General features: G+C 38.0%; 1 protein-coding gene and 1 pseudogene across 1 annotated transcript in view; one reads left to right on the top strand and one right to left on the bottom strand.

Annotated features, from left to right (window-relative positions):
• Window positions 1-20,149, bottom strand: part of RAP2A (RAP2A, member of RAS oncogene family) — a 33,763-nt gene that overhangs the window by 5,185 nt on the left and 8,429 nt on the right. The window lies entirely within an intron of this gene.
• On the top strand, window positions 3,147-3,259 carry LOC129081231 (uncharacterized; annotated as a pseudogene).

Genomic DNA, 20,149 nt, shown 5'->3' with positions numbered 1-20,149 from the left:
TTTCTTCTAAGAAATGTTGATAATATATTTTCATAAAGCTATCAGTTTCACTTTTAACATCATTTTAAAAGCTTTTTTGTGATTTTAATATAAATGAATGTGTGTGTGCATGCGTGCCCGTGCTCCCCCTAAACAGAATGTTTCTCTAATTTACAAAAGGAGCAAACTGCAAAATTGCAGACAAGTGATAACAAATGTGACTGGACACAGCTAAATTGGTTAGAAGAGAAACCTACACAGTGAAGACTGGTGAAGCAGGAGTCATACAGAATTTTTATCATCCAGGAAAAACAGGCAGGTAGTTAATGTTAGTGACACTAGTTCTACAATTTCATCGTCTGTTCAAGACGGTTCTCCCCACTCACCCGAACTTGTAAAGCAAACTATATTCCCAACAGAATCTCTTTTTGGGGGGCACTATGTCAAACCAAGAGTGGTCTCAACATGAGGGCATAGTATAGGCAGTGTGCCCTTTAGCCACCTGAAATATAAAAACATCTTAAAAATAAGTGGGAAACAACATTCAGGGTAAGGCCTAGAATTAGTTTGGATATTACCATCTTGCAGGAAATGCGTCTGGACAACTCCAATTTATATCAAAGGATTTATATGTATTTACTGTGTACCCACTATGCCTATGCTTTGTGGCCTCAGATCACACGAGAGCTCCGAACACGCCACGCAAGGGTTTTACACGTCTTCTAGGGCTCTTACACGCAATCAGTTGTGCCTCCCTCTCGGCCTTGGGGCGGACACAAGGCCCTGAGCGTGGAGCTGCATTACCGACCCGGCACAGGAGCTGGCCCGCGCATGCGCCCTCCTGACCTGCCGCCCGGAGGCGCTTCGCCCGCAGCCAGCACCGCCAGTCACGCCAGGACCGGGCCAGCTCCTATTGTTTCACTCGTCAAGATATAACTGCATTTCATTTTTCTTTTGGAAATACATGAGGATGATTACATAATGTATTAATAAATAAAACTAGCTCTTTGAAGCAGCTCTGCTGAGTGCCTTGAATGAAACATCAGAAATACTGGCTTGAGTATCACTTAGCTGTGAAATGATGGGCTCTCGGTGAGGCAGCTTTCAAAGTATGAGTAGTTGAAAGAATCTGCTGTATTTATCCATCGATCTTATGTTTTCTCTATTTTTAACTGTCCTGATATGTGTATATTTGTTATATATGTGTGCATATGTATTTTATTTTGATTGCCTAAACTTGGCTGATCATCAAAATAACTTGATAATTAAAAAAAAAAATACTGATGTCCAGGTCCTATTCCAGCTATAGAATCTGGATTTGTGGGATCAGGACCCAAGAGCCTATTAAAAATGTATGTAGAAGCACTAAAGACTAATTTAGTCTTTAGTCAGCAGGGTTTAGGAACAACTGGCCTGACCTACCACCGGGTGACCCCCGGCAACTGTGCAGGCACCTGGTTCCTGGCTTCAGTGTGGCAAGCCCAGAATCCGTTCCTTCTTCCTTTCATTGACTCACCAACAGGACTATGTAGACGGACACCGGTGCTGGCAGTGCCTTCAACTTCCTGTTCTGGGTGCTGCAGTGTAACATTACGAGGCCATCCTGCGCATGAATTTTATCATGCTGTTTCTGTTACTTTTTCACACGCAGCTTGAAATACAATTCTCTTTGAATTCAGAAATGAGAATCAAAAAGATTTCTCTAGGCCCCCTTGTTCATTCAACCCTCCACCCGATGTTAAAAATCTCGCCTACTGGGAGTCTCAAGGCAAGATGTCCGAACACTCCATGCGTCGATCACGCCCATGACCACCTTTCCAAACGGTGTGTCGAGCACCTGCAGTGAAGCCACACTTGCATCTCTGGCTCCCCATTTGTCCTTTCTGCCAGTTCTGTCAAGTGCTGGTGTTAAAAAGTTCACCCCTAGCTAATGAGTGAGCCGCAATCAAACATCTGGTCCTTTCTTCTCCTAGTTTCTAGTGCTTTTATCCTTTAGAATATAGAAATCTTTTCTCCAAAATGAAAAGAGGGTTTCTTCCTTTTCTCCCTCCTCAAACTGAGTAATATTTAATAATTTTTTAAAAATCTCTGAAAATAAATAGGTAGAGATGAAAATAAAAAAAACATTCTTACTCTCACCTCCATTAGAATAGTCACTATTACTACTTTGGTGTATAACCTTTCAGACTATTTTTTTATACCTATCTATATAAACACAGATATACATTTTTGGAAAAAATATCATACCTATTTTGTTTACTAGTTTCAATTTTCATTTATTATTACGGAGCTTTCCATTTCAATATATGTTATGCATTATGTTAATGGATAAGCAGTATTCCATTTTATAGAATCTATACTCTACCTGTACCATAATTTAATCATTCCTTCCCCATTAATTCATATAAAGAGTTGCCATGCCCTCATTTTTTTTCACCTACATAAACAACAATTTGAAGAATTACACCTAGAAGTGTGATTTTTGTCTCAAAGGTACACATAGTAAGTGTGTGTGAATGTGTGTCTGGCATATCCTTTGAATGAGAAAAGTCTCATTTCTAGGTTCGTTCATCAGATTGCTGAGCACACACACAGAGCCTCAATGGACATCCAGAAATTTATACTAAAACCACTCGTGCTGAAGTTAACACTCTTGGGATTGATATTTTTAATTTTTCAATAAAGTTTTATGGCAGTTCTGAAGAAAACACTGTTTTTGGCTGGGAGCTGAAGGTTCCTGCTACAGCAGGCTAGCGTAAAACATCAATGCTTCTTGCAAGGAAAACATGAGCTAAATAAGGCTGCCCTCCTCGTCTGAACTGACTTGAAGTGACTAAATATTTTATCTTAAAGGGCATTTCTGGTAATTTAGCTTGAATAATAAAAGGAAATCACACATCTTTTCCTCTGACTTTCTCTTGGCTTCTGAATACATAATGAAGAACAACAGAGAGAAACTGTAAATGTAATGTAAAAATTAAGTAAGGAGAGTAATGATACTAAAAAGATATTCAAAGCTCTCAGGGATAGTGCATACCAATGTAAATAAAAATAATCTGCTTTCACAGAACTTAAGAGTTGAATTCCTGACAGTATGATTGTGAGGGACCAGCTGATCATGACTATACAACTAAGGCATTTTTAATGTCATTCTAAAGTCATCGAGGGTGCTTGCCCTGGCAGCACACGTTTTAAACCTGGGACGACACAGAGGTGATCGGCATGGCCCCTGAGCAAGGACCACACCGACATGCAAATTCATGAGGCGTTCCGTATGTTTAAGACTATCAGCTGACTTAACAGGCCAAAAGGGCGGGCCCAAAATATTCAAAATGATGAAAAGCAAGGACGCACAACCAAGATTACTCTACTCAGCAAAGCTATCATTTAGACTTGAAAGACAGATAAAGGACTTCCCAGGCAAGAAAAAGCTAGACTTCACCACCACCAAACCAGCATTGTAAGAAATGTTAAAATGTAAAAGGATAAATATCATGAATAATAAAATGGCAATAACTACATATCTATCAATAATCACTTTAAATGAAAATGAATTAAATATGCCAATCAAAAAAGCTTGGTGTCTGAATAGATAACAAAAGAAGACCCTTACATATGCTGTTTGTAAGACACTTCAGATCAAAAGACTCTCACAGAATAAAAGTAAAGGGATGGAAAAAGATATTTCAGGAAAATGTTACTTCCTCTTTCTCCCTTGCTGCTTTTAGGATTCTCTGTTTGTCTTTGACATTTGCCATTTTAATGATGGTGTGTCTTGGAGGGGCCTCATTGGAGTTCTCTTGAATGGGATCCTCTGTGCTTCCTGGAGTTGTGTGACTTTTTCTCTCCTCCAATTAGGGAAGTTTTCCATCATTACTTTGTCAAGCAGGTTCTCTATCCCTTCCTCCTCTTCTCCTTTTGGTATCCCTATTATAAGGATATTATTACGTTTCAGGTTGTCCTGCATTTCCCTAAATGCCTCTTCATTCTTTTTGAGTCTTTTTTCATTTTCTTACTCTTTCTGGGAGTTTTCTACCTTATCACTCAGCTCGCTGATTTGATCCTCTGTTTCATCTAGCCTGCTTTTGATTCCTTCTACTGTGTTCTTCAATTCAGAAATTGTATTCTTCATTTCCTCTTGTCTTTCATTGATAGTTTCTATGTCCTTTTTCATGTTGATATAGTTCGCAGTAAGTTCCTCAGTTTCCCTGTAGTTTTTTGTAATTCTTTTTGAGCTCACTGAGCTCACTGAGCTTCCTTGGAACCGTTGTTTTGAACTCAGTATCTGATAGTTTACTTGCCTCTATTTCCTTTAGTTTTCTTTCTGGGAACTCCTCCTTTCCCTTCGATTGGAGGGTGTTTCTTTGTCTTACCATTATTTGTGAGATTCTTCTTTTTTGCTTTTGTTTCTTAAATTTGATCTGTCTTGATTTCCTGACTTTGTGGTGTGAATTTCTATGGTAGGAGGCCGCTGTTTTTTCTTTCTGGATCTGCCTCTGATGATGTCAGATGTTGACCCTGTCAGACCTTAGGCAGTCTGCTCAAGACTTCCAGGAATCTACTGTCTGTAGCTGTCTCCTTCAGTTGTTAATCTAGTCACTCTGCACTCAGCAGTCAGGCTTAGAAACCACAGGGTGGTGTAGAGTCCCTCCTGGGGGAAGGGTTAATGGATCCTCTCACGCTACTGCAGCTTAGGGGAGTGGTCTGCCTGAGCCAGATGGCTGCTGCTATATGGGGGAGGAGTCAGCACTGGGATCCCGCCGGCTACTCTCTGTTCTCTCCCCAAAGCCTCCTTCCCCAGTCTCTCCTCAGGCATCTCTAGCCCACTCTGCCCCTACTCCTTTGCTGGACACTAGGGTAAGTGGCTGCAAATAAAAATTTATGCGTTGGCCCTTTAAATGGCTCTTTGCATCTCCAGCCGCCTGTCTCTGCAGAGAGCAACCTTGCTGCTTTTCGCAGCTGGCTGTTATCTGTGTACTTTTTGGGTTCTGGTGTAGGCTGGAGAGCCTGGCTTATAGTTTAGACCCCGCTCTTCTTGGGGATCCAACTGGCCGTTTCAATATCCTTCTGGTGCTGCTGCCTGTGGGTACCCTGCCTGCCTTCTTGAATCTCTACCACATTTTTCCCAGTTAAGTTGTTCTAAAGCTAGCAGTCGACTTCTCAATAGAAACACTACAAGCCAGAAGGGAATGGCAGGAAATATTCCAAGTCATGAAAAGCAAAGGCCTGCAACCAAGACTGCTCTACCCAGCAAAGCTCTCAATTAAAATGGAAGGAGAAATAAGGAGTTTCCCAACAAAAGGAGGCTATAAGAATACACCTCCACCAAACCAGCATTGCAAAATATGCTAAAGGGACTACTTTAAAAAGATGAAGAAGAAGAGTCTAGGAATACCCAGTTCCTTTCACAGTCACCAATACTTGATATTACCAATATTTTTAATACTTATTAATCTGATTGTTACAATTATGTATTATTTTAATTGTTATTTGTTGAAACTAAACCTGTTCTTATATATTTATTGACTATTTCTATTATTTTTAAAAAGCTTTAAATGACTTTTTGGTATTCTTTACCTATTTTTGACTAAATGTTTGTAGAATTTTTTTCCCTAAAAAAAAAAAAACAAAAAAACTATTAACCCTTTTTTAGACGTATTGCAAATACTCTCCTATTCTATTACTTGTCCTTTAACTTTTTTATATAGTAATTTTCCTATTCTATTACTTGTCCTTTAAATTTTTTATATAGTATATTACTATATAGTCTTAAATGTTTAATATAGTCATATTGTCAATATTTTACTTTATAGCTTCTGGGTTTGAATATTTTACTTTAGGGTAAAAAAAACATTATTTGGTATTTTCTCCTAAAATTCCTTAGGTTTTACATATTGATTTTTAACTCACCTGAATATTTTTTGTATAATGTGTGAAATAGGGCTCTACATTTGTTTTATTTAAAGTAATATGGTTCCTGCATCTTATTTGTTGAATAAGCCTTATTTTCCCCATTGATTTGAAATATAAATTTAATCATATATTACATTGTTAGACACACATATATGTTTGTTTCTAGAATGCTCACTTTATTTCACTGATCTACTTGATTATTTCTGTGCTGCTGTCCTGTTGTTTTAATTGCTGAGACTTTATAATGGATTTAAATTTTTTAATTTTATAATGGATTTTGACATTAAAAAATAAATAAAATAAACCTGCATTTAAAAAAAAAAGAAGGAACTACTACCTTTTGTGACAACATGGATGGAATTGGAGAATATTATGCTAAGTGAAATAAACCAGTTGCTGAAAGACAAAAACCATGTGATCTCACCTAAAAGTAGAATCTATTTAACAAAATAAACTAACGAAAAAATAAATCACAGGCATGGAAACATGGAGCAGACTGAAGTCAAGTCATGGAGTGAGCAGTCATGGAGTGACGAGGGGGGTTGGGGAAGGAGGACAACGGTGGAAAAGAACGAGAAGGGACTAGACAAAGAACAGGTATGAATGACCCATGGACGTGGACAACAGTGTGGGAACTGACTGTGGGAGAGGGGGGCGGGGTGGGATGGGTGGAGGAGGGCAAAGGGCGGAAAAGCTGAGACAACTGTAATAGAATAAGCATGATTTAAAAGTTAAAATTAAAAAGACATAAAAAAAGAAAAGATATTTCATGAAAATGGAAACAAGCAAACATATAAAATCCAGGATAGCAATACTTATACCAGACTAAATAAACTTTAAAACCAAGGCTATAACAAGAGACAGAGAAGGATCCAACAATTCCACTTCTGGGTATTTATCTGAGGAAACTCAAAACACTAAATTGAAAAGACATATACATCCATATGTTCACTGCAGCCTTATTTAGAATAGCCAAGATATGAAAGCAACACAAGTGCCCATCAACAGATGAATGAAAAAGAAGTTGTGTGTGTGTGTGTGTGTGTGTGTGTGTATAATAGAATGTGTTCTCAGCCATATAAAGGAATGAAATCTTTCCATCTGTAACAACATGGATGGATCAACATGGATCTACAGGGTCTTGTGCTAAGTGAGGTAAGTCAGGCAGAGAAGGCAAATACCAGATGATTTTACTTCTTTGTAGAATATAAAAAAATAAATAAATGAAGAAGCAGAACAGACACAGACTTAAAATACAGAGAATATCTTGACAGTTGATCAAGGTAAAGTGGTCCCTGTGATTAGGTTAAAGGGTCCCTGTGAACTCGGGGGTAGGGGAAGAGAACCCTCTTTTCCCGCCCCACTCCCCAACCCCTTGGAATGGGTTCCTACCAGAGCCGGTGTAGCGAACAGTGCTGGCAGCTAAAACGTCATCAGACATCTCTCTAGCTGGAGAAACTGGGAAAAGGGTTCCCTAAAATCCAAAGCGGAGGGAAGAAATCCCCACTTTTTTTCCTCTGCCCACTTTGCCAGAAAGGTGACCGTAGTTGTGAGAACCACGTGGCAGCGCGTGTGGCTGTCAGCCAACTTTATCTAATCAACAACGACCGAACACCGACCCTGTAAGAGCAGAATATCTACGCTTCTTAAGTGCACCTGTAACATTCACTGACATACCTTATTTCTGGTTAAAAATAAAAATTTTAACGAATGGAAAATAAATGAAATGATAGAAAATATGTTTTCAGACCATAATGGAATTAAGCTAGAAATCAGTAACAGAAAGATATTTGGAAAAATCTCCAAATATTTGGAAATTGAACCATATACTTCTAAATAATCCATAGGTCAAAGAAAACATCCCAAGGCAAATTAGAATACATTTTAATTGAATGAAAATAAAAAAACAACATATCAAAATTTGTGGGATGCAGTTAAAGCAAGTATATTGAGAAAAATTATAGCATTAAATGTTTATATTTGAGAGGAATAGTCTCAAATCAATAATCTATTTCAGAAAATAGAAAATGCACAAAAGAAATCCAAATGAAGGAGAAATAATAAAGAACAAAAATCAAATAAACTGAACACAGAAATACAGAAAATCAATGAAATTCAAAAATTTGTTGTCTGAAAAGATCCGTAAAATTGATAAACTTCTAGTCAGATTGCTCAAGGGAAAAAGATGACACAAATGAACACTATCAGAATGAAAGAGGGAAATCACTACAGACACTAAAAGAATATGCTCCTGAAATAGAAACTTAGATGAAATGCCCATATTCCTTAAAACAAACAATTTATTCATGTCATCCTTGCTCCCCTACTTGGAGGCTGACAACAGCTCTCAATATGTCCTACGCCCTCTGGTTAGTCTGTTCGGCTATCCAGACTCTGGCCCCTCCAAAGAAAATCTTCTGTGCTAAATGGTCTCCTTGTACATTGTGGTCGCCTAACTATAGTGGTCCCCACCCAACTAATTCTAACTGCCATTCAAAGCTTAGGTAAAATTTCCTCTCTTAAAATCTTCCCTTGCTTTCATAGACAGCTCATTTGTCTGAACTCTTTATTTACATTTTATATTATTAAAAATTGGGGGTTCATAGGTTTTCAGTGACTTATTTTTAACTATCTACTAGGCATTGTGTGAGGAAATGGGGACACAGTCAAGTAAAGGTGTTAGAGATTACATTCAGGTTGGGGGAAACAACACACATACAACATCACTGAAGACTGAGATAGCTGTTACAAAGAAAGTAAACCCTGGTTAAAACACAGTGACTTAGGCAGGCCAATATTATAGGAGAAACACAAACTCTAGGGAAACAAAACCTAAGCAGAAGCGTGAACTGAGAACTGAGTCAGCATGAGAGAAAATAAGAAAAAACTAGGAATGAACCATTTTCGACAGAAGGAAAAGGAAATCTAAAAGACAGGCAGCAGGACAGGGCTAGGCTTATTCAAAGAACAACATGAAGACCAGCGAGGCCAGAGCCTAAAGAGCCAGGGGGAAGAAGACAGGCGGGGTGACCGAAGCACAAACACCACCGCTGGTGTCCTAGGACAAAGGAAAGCCACCGACGGTCTGTCAGCAGTGAAGTTTGTGTGTGCGCGCGCGTGCGTGCGCGTGCGTGCGATGTGGCTCACACAACGGACTCCAGGGGCACAACAGCAGAAGCGGGGGAGGGTTCAGGCGATGGCTGCGGTGTCCAGACGAGGGGCAAAGGTGATGTCAAGTGGGGTGAGGGCAATGGCAGTAGAAATAAGTAAGTTTTAAAACATATTTTGGAGGCAGCACCAAAAAGACGTAATAATGGACTGGTTAAAAGAGACAGAGTGGGCAGTGGTTTTGACCAAATAAGTAACGATCCATACGTAAACTACTGTTTTTACAAGTAGGATTTTATATCAGGACTAAGCACATAAGACCCCAAGGGGAACTACCATATGCCTCCTGTTACCCTGTTTCTAACATGCCTGCACTATGATCATGTTTAAAATTGTCTTGCTTATCCAAATAACTAGTTGTTATTTAAAAAACACAACAACTTTTAGTATATCATGGAGTTCTTAATAAACATTAAAAATGTTAATTTTTACAAAACAGCCCTGACCAGTGTGGCTCAGTTGGTTGGAGCGTCGTCCTGCAAAGCTAAATAAGTCGCTGGTTTGATTCCCAGTCAGGGCATGCACCTGGGTTGTGGGTCTGGTCCCCAGGTGTGGGGTGTACAAGACCGACAGATGTTTCTCTCTCACATTGATTTTTTTTTTTCCTCTCTCTCTCTCCTCCCCTCCTGCACCCCTCTCTAAAAATAAATAAAATCATTAAAAATAAGCTTAAAAAATGTAAAAATTTTTTTCCCTGTAGAGGTGGCAACTTCCTTTTCCTATAAAAGTTTAATTTTTCAAATATCCTATTCAATTCACCCATGTTTACCTTAGTATTATTTCTGGATTTCTACCTCTCATTTACTGATTACCTGGGAGTTTTTAAAAAATTATATGTTGTTTCCAGATACAAGCTGCGCTTTTACTCTGTAAGATAAAAATCACTTTGCACTCAAACTTTACCTTGTTAAAGGTCTTTCCACACACTCTCATATCACTCCTAACAGAAAGAGAATGAGATTTTAGCTTTCAACTTAGCCAAAAACTTGGACATTTTGTTTATTGCTAAAAGTTTGTGAATGGTAATTACTTAACATTGTAAATATACTTTTCAAAAGCTCTTTCCAAATTGTTACTTTAACCAAGTCATTAAAAGTCTTTGGAAAATATTACAGCAATCAACAAGAAGCCTGAAATAATTTTTGATAGGAGGGACAATATAAATAAAAACTCCAACATACTGGCCCTGGCTGGCTGGTTCAGTTGGTTAACAAAGCTAGAGAAGTAGATGCCAGATATCAAGACTTATAAAGCTATAATAATTAAGACGATGTAGTTTAGACATAAGAAGAAACAGAAAAATGAAACAGATAGAGTCTAGGAACAAACCCACACATATAGATTTTCCCCATTTACAACAAAGATACATAAAAAATTCACTGGGGAAATAGTCTATCAAATCGGGTCAGTTGGAAAGCTATACGTGTAAAAAAAAAAAAAAAAAAAATTCCTTTGACCCCCTCTCTTATACCGCTCATCATTTATATAAATTAATTCGAGATGGATCAGAGGATGAAAGACAGATCATAGCCTTCCAGGAAAAAATATGGAGAGTGGAGCTTCAAAATCTTGACGTAGAGGAAGAAATATTAAATAGGGCACACACACAAAAAACCATTCAAGAAAAGATTAAACTGAGGATTTTATGCTCTTTTAGAGAAACCATTAAGCAAGTGAAAAGGCAAGCCATACACTGGGAAAAGGTAATTGCAATACATGTATCTGACAAAGGACTTCTATCGAGAATACAAAAAGAATTTGTACAAAACATAAAAATTAGACCATACAATTTTTTAATGGACAAAACTCTTGAGCAGGTATTTCTTAAAAGAAGATACCCAAATAGTCACTAAACGTATGAAAAGGTGCTCAACATCGTTATGTACCAGGGAAACAAAAACTGTAAAATCATAATTAGGTACCTTTAGAATGTTCTCAGATCAGCTAAAACGAAAAAGCCTGACAGTATCCAATGTTGGCCAGGATGCGGCGCAACTAGAACTCTTGCTGGTAGAAGAGTAACTGCTCGAACGGCGAGTTGGGAAAACCTTTTGGCAGTATTTACTAATGTTGAACACAAGGATTTTTGACCCGAGAATTCTACTCCTAGGTATACACCAAGAGAAGCTGTATGTGTGTATGTGGGCAAAGGATATGCACTAGAATGTTCACAGTAGCATGTTATACATGACAGCCGCCATCCAGAAGCTCTCCGAATGCCCTTCGACGCGACAGTGAAGTCACAGTGCATTTGCACAAGGGGACTCCTTTGCCTCCGTGAAGAATTAACAGCTGCTACAGAGATGGATCTCATAAAGAGCCAGAAGCTCAGTAACTGGCAGAGTTAGCCTGCATTGGTCTTGGTGCACAGAAATGTCACGGATGGAACACAAGGAACCTGCTGTGTTGCTTGAAATGTCCTTCTTACATCTTCATCTGGGATTTGGTTACGTTACTTGTACGTACCATTAAAAACACTGAAATAAGATAATTCTCTAAAAGGTTTCCTCATTAAATAGGGGTAGTAAAATAACCTTCAAGACAAACCAAGTAAACATGCATATTGATTATGGGGTTTAGGACACATCAAGTGCATGATTATGCTGATCAGTCTGTTTATTACTCAGCTAACTACTATTAATCATTTTAAATTTCTAAGTCCTATGCTTTTAATTTAGACTCAAAAGAGGCTAAAGACTAAACGTATAATAAATACTAATACTAAAGTATATGTTATTGGAAATAAAAGCAATAACAATCTGAACATTTTCTTCACTGTCAGATCTATAAATTGCATCTATCTGATTGCAATTTGTTTCAGGCACATCAAGATACCACAGCACTTCAAATATACACACTAAAAAGAAAAAAACATAATGATGAATATTTAATCTGGCTTTTAAAAATTAGAAATGGGGATCATCCACCCAAGTAATGTATTATTTGTGAGGAAGTGTTTGCAACCATAAGTCTAAAACCTTGTCACTTAAGACCCAAATGCAAAAACTGTCTAAATAAACCCGTTGATTGTCTTATTTTCTTTTTAAGCAAAATGGCCAAGATACCAGAATAAGGCAGAGAAAAGAAGTTGATCTATATTTGATACTTGGAATGTGTAGCTCAATTTCAATCTGCATTTTAATGTACATTGTCACCAAATTAAAAATATGTCATTTTCAAATCTGTCAACAAAGTATGATTCTTCTTACATAATTTAAATAGCAGGAAAAATTCAAGTCTCAACACATATGAAGAACACATAGGTTTCTACCTATCAAAGGAACAATGGTGTTCAGACATAACTTTAGTGAGAAATGAAATCTGAAACCTGTGCATTGAGAAATGTCCCCCTAATATACTTGAAAAAACTAAATTGAGTCAATTGTTCAAGAGTATACAAGTTATTTGAATTATCTAAATTTATATCTGGAATAAATTAAAGGATGTTTCCTCTCAGTGCACCTTCATTTCAGAATTCTTAGCAAAAATGTTTATGAATAAAATGCATATGTATTTGGTACACAAAATTCAATTATACTTTTTAAAAGATACCTTTCAATGAAGATTTGAGGATGCTTCAAAGCTATGAAGAGCTAAGACTTTTTAGGAACTGTAAGAATTATTAATAGAAGAGCATTTGTCTTGGGAAATTTCCAAATCACTAAATACAAAAAGCACCTAATAAAAGGTAAAAATACTCACAAAAGAAAAATCTACCAGCTTTCTAGAAAGCTCAGGTTATTGGACCCACAGAATTAGCATTTCTTCTCTCGAACAATAAACAGCTTGGGGGAAGAAGACATCAATTATTTATGACATGTACCTGGTTGGTTCAACTGGCATAAGATTGATTGGCGATGTCTATTAAAAAGGTTTTTTCACTTGAACCAGGAGAAGTAACAGGTGACAGATGGAAAAAGCTAAACAAAACAAATACACGGTAAAGAAAGGAGCTGGAAATTTGCATTATTGGCAGAGATGATGGTGCCCAGCAGCAGCCAATGGCGAGTGATGAGCTACAGATACTTTCACAGGATTCAAGGCAACACTGAAGCAGAAGTTAGAAACAATTACAAGGAATAACAGCAGGAACAAGGGAGAATGGGCAGAAAGCAGAACGTCTTCAATAGTCTCCAGCAGTATTCAGGTTGGGATGAGAAGCTGTAACAACAGGTCTAGTTACAACAGGGATTACCAGGGATGGACAGAGAGAATTCACAGGATGCGAGAAAATCTGTCCCTTTACTTTGATTCCCTCTACAAAACCCCTTTCACTTCCAAAATAAACTTACACCTGAGCTATGCAAGTCTCCTAACCGGTCTCGCCTCCAATTTCTCACCCCTCTATTCTACCCTATTGGCCCCTTCACAATAATTGTCTTAAAACCTTGCTTTCACACAGTCCTCTCCCAATCCCCGCACTCCGCTACCTCGGGAACGCAGTCTGTCCCTACGTTCACAGCCAAGGCCAGCCACAACTGAGTCGCTGGGTACCTCAAGGTGGAATGCACTCCCAGGGGGAAGGAACTGGATTTGGGGGACAGAGGAACGAGCTCCAGCTTTGATCCCTTCAATACGTCACCTGGCTTCTGAGCCTCAGAGGCCTTATTTGTGAAACAGAACTATTATGGATACCTAGGGATTATATTGAGGAGGGTGGGATGACTTTACCAATGACAGGGAGCATCAGTAGAGGGTTTGGTTGGTGCCAGATACTACACTAAGCGGTCCAAGTATTACGGATACTAGAAAACACTACAGAAATGCTAATTATTCTTTTCTAAGTTCTCTCAAACCATCTGTTAGCAAGGAGTTCTAGAATCTTAACTGAGGTGATCTATCCCAGAATGCAAGAAGTTTTACTTAGTATCTTATCTTCTTCTCTGGCTCCACCCCTGGCAAGGTGCTCCCAACCCAGCTATTTAGCTGGAAGACCACTAATCCTTGTGGAGAAGCTTTGAGAAAAACAAGTAGGTAAGTATTCCCTCTAATCAGAGGCTGGCCATTTACCATCTTATTTAAACAGAAGTATCTTTATCCTATTCATCTCACTCCAAACATTGCTCAGACGAGTCACTAGACGTGAACTGTGGCTCTGAAGCCCTAGTAAGGCAATGTGGGGTAATTAAAATTTAAAAAAAAAAAAAAAAAGGAAGAAAACAAGACTCAATAAAGCTAGGAGTCCTGAAATAAAGCCTCGTTTCTGCCTCAAGCCAGCTGGGCTACTTTTAAAGTTACAACTGGGAGCTCGGGAAGGGAAGGGCCACGTATGTTTTCTATGTAGCTGCATGCCCTGGGCTGGAATCAATTCCTGACACATACCGGCATACAAAATGGAATGAGTTAATGAAGTGACAATCTTCAAAGATGACAGTCTTTGCATGGAGCCCATAGTGAAAATGTCAGAGAAACAATGCCAACATATCCATGGTCACCAGGCCAAAAAGCATTTTTGGATGTACACTTCCTGCAATGTTTTATTTTTTTAATTCTCTATCATGCCTTGCATTAGATGCAGAAATGCTGAAACTGACTGGCAGTGTAAGGGGCCTCCAGAGCTTTGGGAGGAAATGGTCAAAATACAGAGGGTAATGACCTGAAGGGACCTTTATTCACAAATTCAACAAACATTTACTGGGTGCTTTTTATGTACCAGGTGCTGGATGTCAAAATTGAAGCAGATTATCACCGAATACACAGAAGAAGCTTTCTGTTGTTGTTAACATAAGTTAGGTATTATATGTCAACTACTTTTATAAACAATATACACTGTGGGTAGTGAAGGGGGAGGAGGCAGCACCGACTTATTACAAGCAGTTGCAAAGGCTATTTAGAGTTTCTCTTGAAACTGAGTTCTCACATGCTATAGTCTTTTTTTTAAACAAATATTTTATTTATTTTTTTAGATAGAAGGGGAAGGAGAGAGAAATGGAAGGAGAGAAACATCGATGTGGGAGAGGAACATTGATCAGCTGTCTCTTGCAAGTCCCCAACTGGGGGCCCGGCCCACAACCCAGGCATATGCCCTGACTGGGAACTGAACCAGCAACTTTTCGGTCCACAGGATGGCGCTCAGTCGACTGAGTCACACCAGCCAGGGCAATATGCTATAGCCTTAATAAAATTAAATGTGATCTTCAAAGTGCAGTTAGTCATGTGTGGGCAGGAAAATGGCACAGGACAGATAAATTGTGAGGGCAGATGGTAGGTGCTTGCGTCAATTTGCCATCTTTTAAGAGTTAAGAGACATTCACTCATTCCCTCATCACTTCTAATAAATTTTTTTTAAAGCACTTCACAGAGAAACCCAAAGAAGCACTAGTATTCCTTATCAAGACAATTTCTAAAATAGCAGCATGTACCGAAAAATATTTTTTTCCAGATAACTACTGCTGCATACAAGCTACCCCAAACTTAATGGCTTCACCTGAGCATCTGACTCTGTTTTGTGAGGAGGCGGGTCAGGAACTTGGGCAGCGCTCAGTTGGGCAATTATGCCCCACGTGGCAGCTCCTGGGCTTCCTCGGGGGTGTGCGGCTGGGCTGGGCTGCGCTGCGCTGGGGGGAGGGTCAAAGAAGGCTCCCCCGCAGGCCTGGTGGGCACTCCCGAAGGGGGCCTCCCTCCGGCCTTCACAGTCTCAGGGCCTCTTCCCTCTTCCCAGGTGGCCTCTCAGGGTAGTTGAACTTCTTACATGGCAACTCGGGGCTCCAAAAGACCACTGTGGAAGGTGCTTAGTCCCCTTAGAGACTAGGCTCAAAACCAGCTTAACAAGGTTTGTCTTTATTCCTCTAAAGTCCTGATGGGCCAGACCAGGTTCAAGGGGAGGATAAATAGATCACAGTTTTCAATGGGAATTTTATCACAGAACCTATCGCCATCTTTAATTCAGCACACTTGGTAAAAAAGATGACTTCTTTCAAAACGGAACAAAATTTTCATGAGGATTTGTTGACCTGAATTAACAAATGCAGTTAGTCACGTGTGAGCAAGAACAGTAAAACGACAGGACAGAGAAATCGTGAGCGCAGATGGTAGGTGCTTCCGTCAATTTGCCACCTTTTAAGAGTTAAGGTACCGTCATTCATTCACTTATCACTTACTTCCAATACATTTTTAAAAAACATTGCATTTTTCCATATGACTATTGCTGCACAAGAAAACTACCCCAGCTATCTTGCCTGGGCACCCGCTAATCTATTATTTTATCTCAATTTTCCATAAATCAGCTTACTTTTCTACTGCTTCCTAAAATTATTCTGCTCAAACCATTCTATCACTAAATACGAACAGAAAATAAGATTTCATTTCGAAGGAGGGTCAAAATTACTTAAGATAACAGTAAATACAGATGCTCCTTGACTTTCTCCCAATAAATCCATTGTAAATTGAAAATACTGTACATCAAAAATGCATTTAATACACCTAACCTAGTGAATATCACAGCTTAGCCTAGTTGACCTTACATGTGCTCAGAACACTCACGTTGGCCTACAGTTGGAGAGAATCATCGAACACAATGTGTACACTGTAAATATCAGCTGGTGGGTAGCTGCAGCTCACTGCTGTGCCCAGCATATGACAGAGTACCATACCATGTATTTCTAATCTGAAAACATCAGAATTCAAAATTCAAAGTGTGGTTTCTATGGAATGCATATTGCTTTTGCACCATCATCAAGTCAAAAAAATCTTAAGTCGAACCATTGTAAGTCAGGGATTGTCTGTACATATTGTTGGCATTAGTCTCCTAGACAAATTTTTGAACTTCTATGATGATTTAGAATGCATGAAAAAATCCTTAGAAAAGGTGGCCTGGTAAGAGCAATGTTCTTGGTGGAAAAAAAAAATTGAAACTTAAGCCAATTCTTTTAAAAAATATATCTCGCCCTGACTGGTGTGTCTCAGTGGGTTGGACATTGTCCTGCAAACGAAATGGTCACTGGTTCAATTCCTAGTCAGGGCACATGTCTAGGTTGCTGGCCAGGTCCTCAGATGGTGTGTCCAAGAGGCAACCCATCGATGTTTCTCTCTCTTTCCCTCTCCCTGCTTTTCTCTCTAAAAAATAAGTAAAATCTTAAAAAAATAAATATGTCTCTCTCTCTCTTCTGTATATATAATTAACAATGTCAAAGATATACTTATTTATAGTACATTGTGGCAGGTAGTTATCTTGCACTTGTTACACATAATGCCCAGGGCAATGTAACGTAAATGAAGTGGCTTAAACCAGAGCATTTCCTGTTGACAGTGACGACTTTTATACAAAGACAAATAGAACTTCTGGAATCAGTTTATTAAAAACTGACAACACATTACTGTGTGTGTGTGTGTGTGTGTATGTGTATGTATATATGTGTGTATGTACACACACACATATATATACACACATACACACATACATATCCATAAAGACTATTAAAATTATCTTTCCCCTGTGCAGTTTTTGGTATTTGTAAAAGGGTCTATTATCAACTTTTTTTTTTAAAAGAAAAAAGTTGTTTAACAAGTATTTAATATTACATGCCTGATTGCTTTTTATGAAGTATTTTTTATATTTAAAATATACGTATTACAACTCATCACGATTTTGAGTCACAGAAACATACAGTCCTCATTTAAAGCCAACACGGGCTCCAGGGGAAGGGGAAGACAAAGAGGCAAAGCACTCAGGGTCTGCGCCTGAAGTCCTCGAACATCCTGTACTAGCATTTCAGAGGCAGAGCAGAAAGCAAAGGAAAAATGGAACTGAAATACTGGAGTGGCTATATAATTCATCTACATATCGTAAGGAGTCTAATTCCTAAGAGATCACGAGGCAGTACACTGTTCTAATAAAGCCAGATAAATGCCTGGGTTTCATTCCTCTTTCTGTAAATTTTGGTGAAACATTATTATTGATATTGTGGAGTTACTATGTAAAGAAACACTTCACATTCATTACATCATTATTTATTATATTCTGCCCGTGTTACAGATGAGGAAATTGAGATGCAGATAATGTTAATTGACTGTAATTACATAACTAATATGTACTGGAGCTCAGCTTCAGTGAGAGTAACACTTAACTGTCTTCATAAATGAGATTAGATCAGTATGCACAATTCAATAAAATACTGAATTACAGCAATTATAATATTTACAGTATTTGTTATGTTCACTGGAAACCTAAGGATGGATTTATTTAGAACAAAATTCTCTATCGAAAAAATGGAGAAAAACAGTCTAAGATTTCATTTATGGAAAGCTGTAAAGACATCTAGTAAAGACGAAAATACTAATATGTACTGAATTATTCATATGATGTAGGATTTCCACATTTGAATTATTAATTTTTAAGGGGCTACTCCTAAGAAAGCATGAGAAATAACACTCCTAAATGTCTTAAGTAAAGGTTTACAATGTTTCTCTTGGGTAATTTTACTAATTGATTTTAAGATATCTATAGATATACTTATCTTCATGTATTTTTACTGTCTTACAGGGAGAGCTGAATCAATATTTTCCTGGGCAGCTGCAGCAAACCTCTTAAAAAGATCAGTTTCCAAAACCTCCTCAACAACCCGACGCAGCAACGGAGAAGGCCTGCGAGCCCACGCTCCTCTGAATCCGACCGCAGGAGCCCTTTCTCTGTCCCCAATTTTTACAAGGCGGGAGCTATCCTTCCTTATCAGAATGCACAAAATGACAGAGGTGTATCCTTATATTTTCAATATGCACAACAGTCATAAATGCTTCCTCAAAAGATATATTTTATGGATCTTTTTTTTTTCAGTGACTCAATGTTATCAGAGGAAGCAAATACTAACTCATGTTGGGAAGTATTTCATTTTCATAGCATTCATATAGCACTGTTGAAAACTGAAAAATCAGGAAGAGAGGAGAAGCCGTTTCAAAACACTAAAAAGAAAGTTCCATTTATTCTGCTTACGAGTTAAATGTTTTAGGATAACAGCTTTCAAATTGTGTGTGAGGAGGTCAATTTAGTGGCTCAAGGGGAGCATTTAAAAACAATGAAATAAAAGAGAAAACAAAATAGGAAGCATCTTGGTAATAGAAAAAAATACAATACAGATTAAATAAAAAAAGATAAATATAAGCAAAACAGGAAGTGTAACTACTGTTTGATGAAACTTTGGTTTCAGTTATATGTTTTTATGCCTGTGTGTACCATGTCACGATGTAAAATGCATTTCTTACTGGGGCCATGATTAAGAAACTGTGACTATCGCTGCTGAGTCAATGCATAGAAGTAGACAGAATTGTGTTATTTTATCAATGATTTTTACAAATAACAATTACAAAAGAAAAACTATAAACACTGAAAGAAATTAAAGATGACTCAGATAAATGGAAGGATATTCTGTGCTCATGGATTAGAAGAATTAATATGGGTAAATGCCCATACTACACAAATCAATCTATAGATTCAATGCAATCTCTATCAAAATCCCAATGGCATTTTTCACAGAAATAGAACAATCAGTCCTAAGATTTGTATGAAACTACAGAACACAATGAATAGCCAAAGTTATCTTGAGAAGAACAAAGCTGGAGACATCAGGTGCTCTGATTTCAAACTATATTGCAAAGCTAAAATAATCAAAACAGTATGGTATTACAAAGCTATAATAATCAAAACAGTATGATACTGACATAAACAGATACACAGATCAATGGAACAAAATAGAGAACATGGAAATAAGTTTATGAATACATGATCAACTTATTTATGATAAAGAAGCCAAAAGACACAATGGGGAAAGAATAGCCTAAATGGTACTGGGATACCTACACAGCCACATGCAAAAAAATGAAACTGGATCACTTTCTTACACAAAAATAAACTCAAAGAGGATTAATGATTTGAACATAAGACCTGAAACCATAAAACTCCTAGAAGAAGATATAGGGGGTAAGCACCTTGACATAAGTCTTGATTTTTTGGATGTGACATCAAAGGCAAAGGCAACAAGAGCAAAATTAAATAAGTGGAACTACATCGAACCAAAAAGCTTCTGCAAAGCAAAGGAAACCATCAACAAAATGAAAAGACTACATATGGCATGGGAGACAATATTTACAAATCACG

This window comes from Pteronotus mesoamericanus, unplaced genomic scaffold, assembly GCF_021234165.1.
Source record: "Pteronotus mesoamericanus isolate MK-2021 breed Mesoamerican mustached bat unplaced genomic scaffold, CSHL_Meso_final contig_94, whole genome shotgun sequence".
NCBI lineage: Eukaryota > Metazoa > Chordata > Mammalia > Chiroptera > Mormoopidae > Pteronotus > Pteronotus mesoamericanus.
Note: the sequence above shows the minus strand (reverse complement) of the source record. Positions and strands in the feature narration are given on the sequence as shown.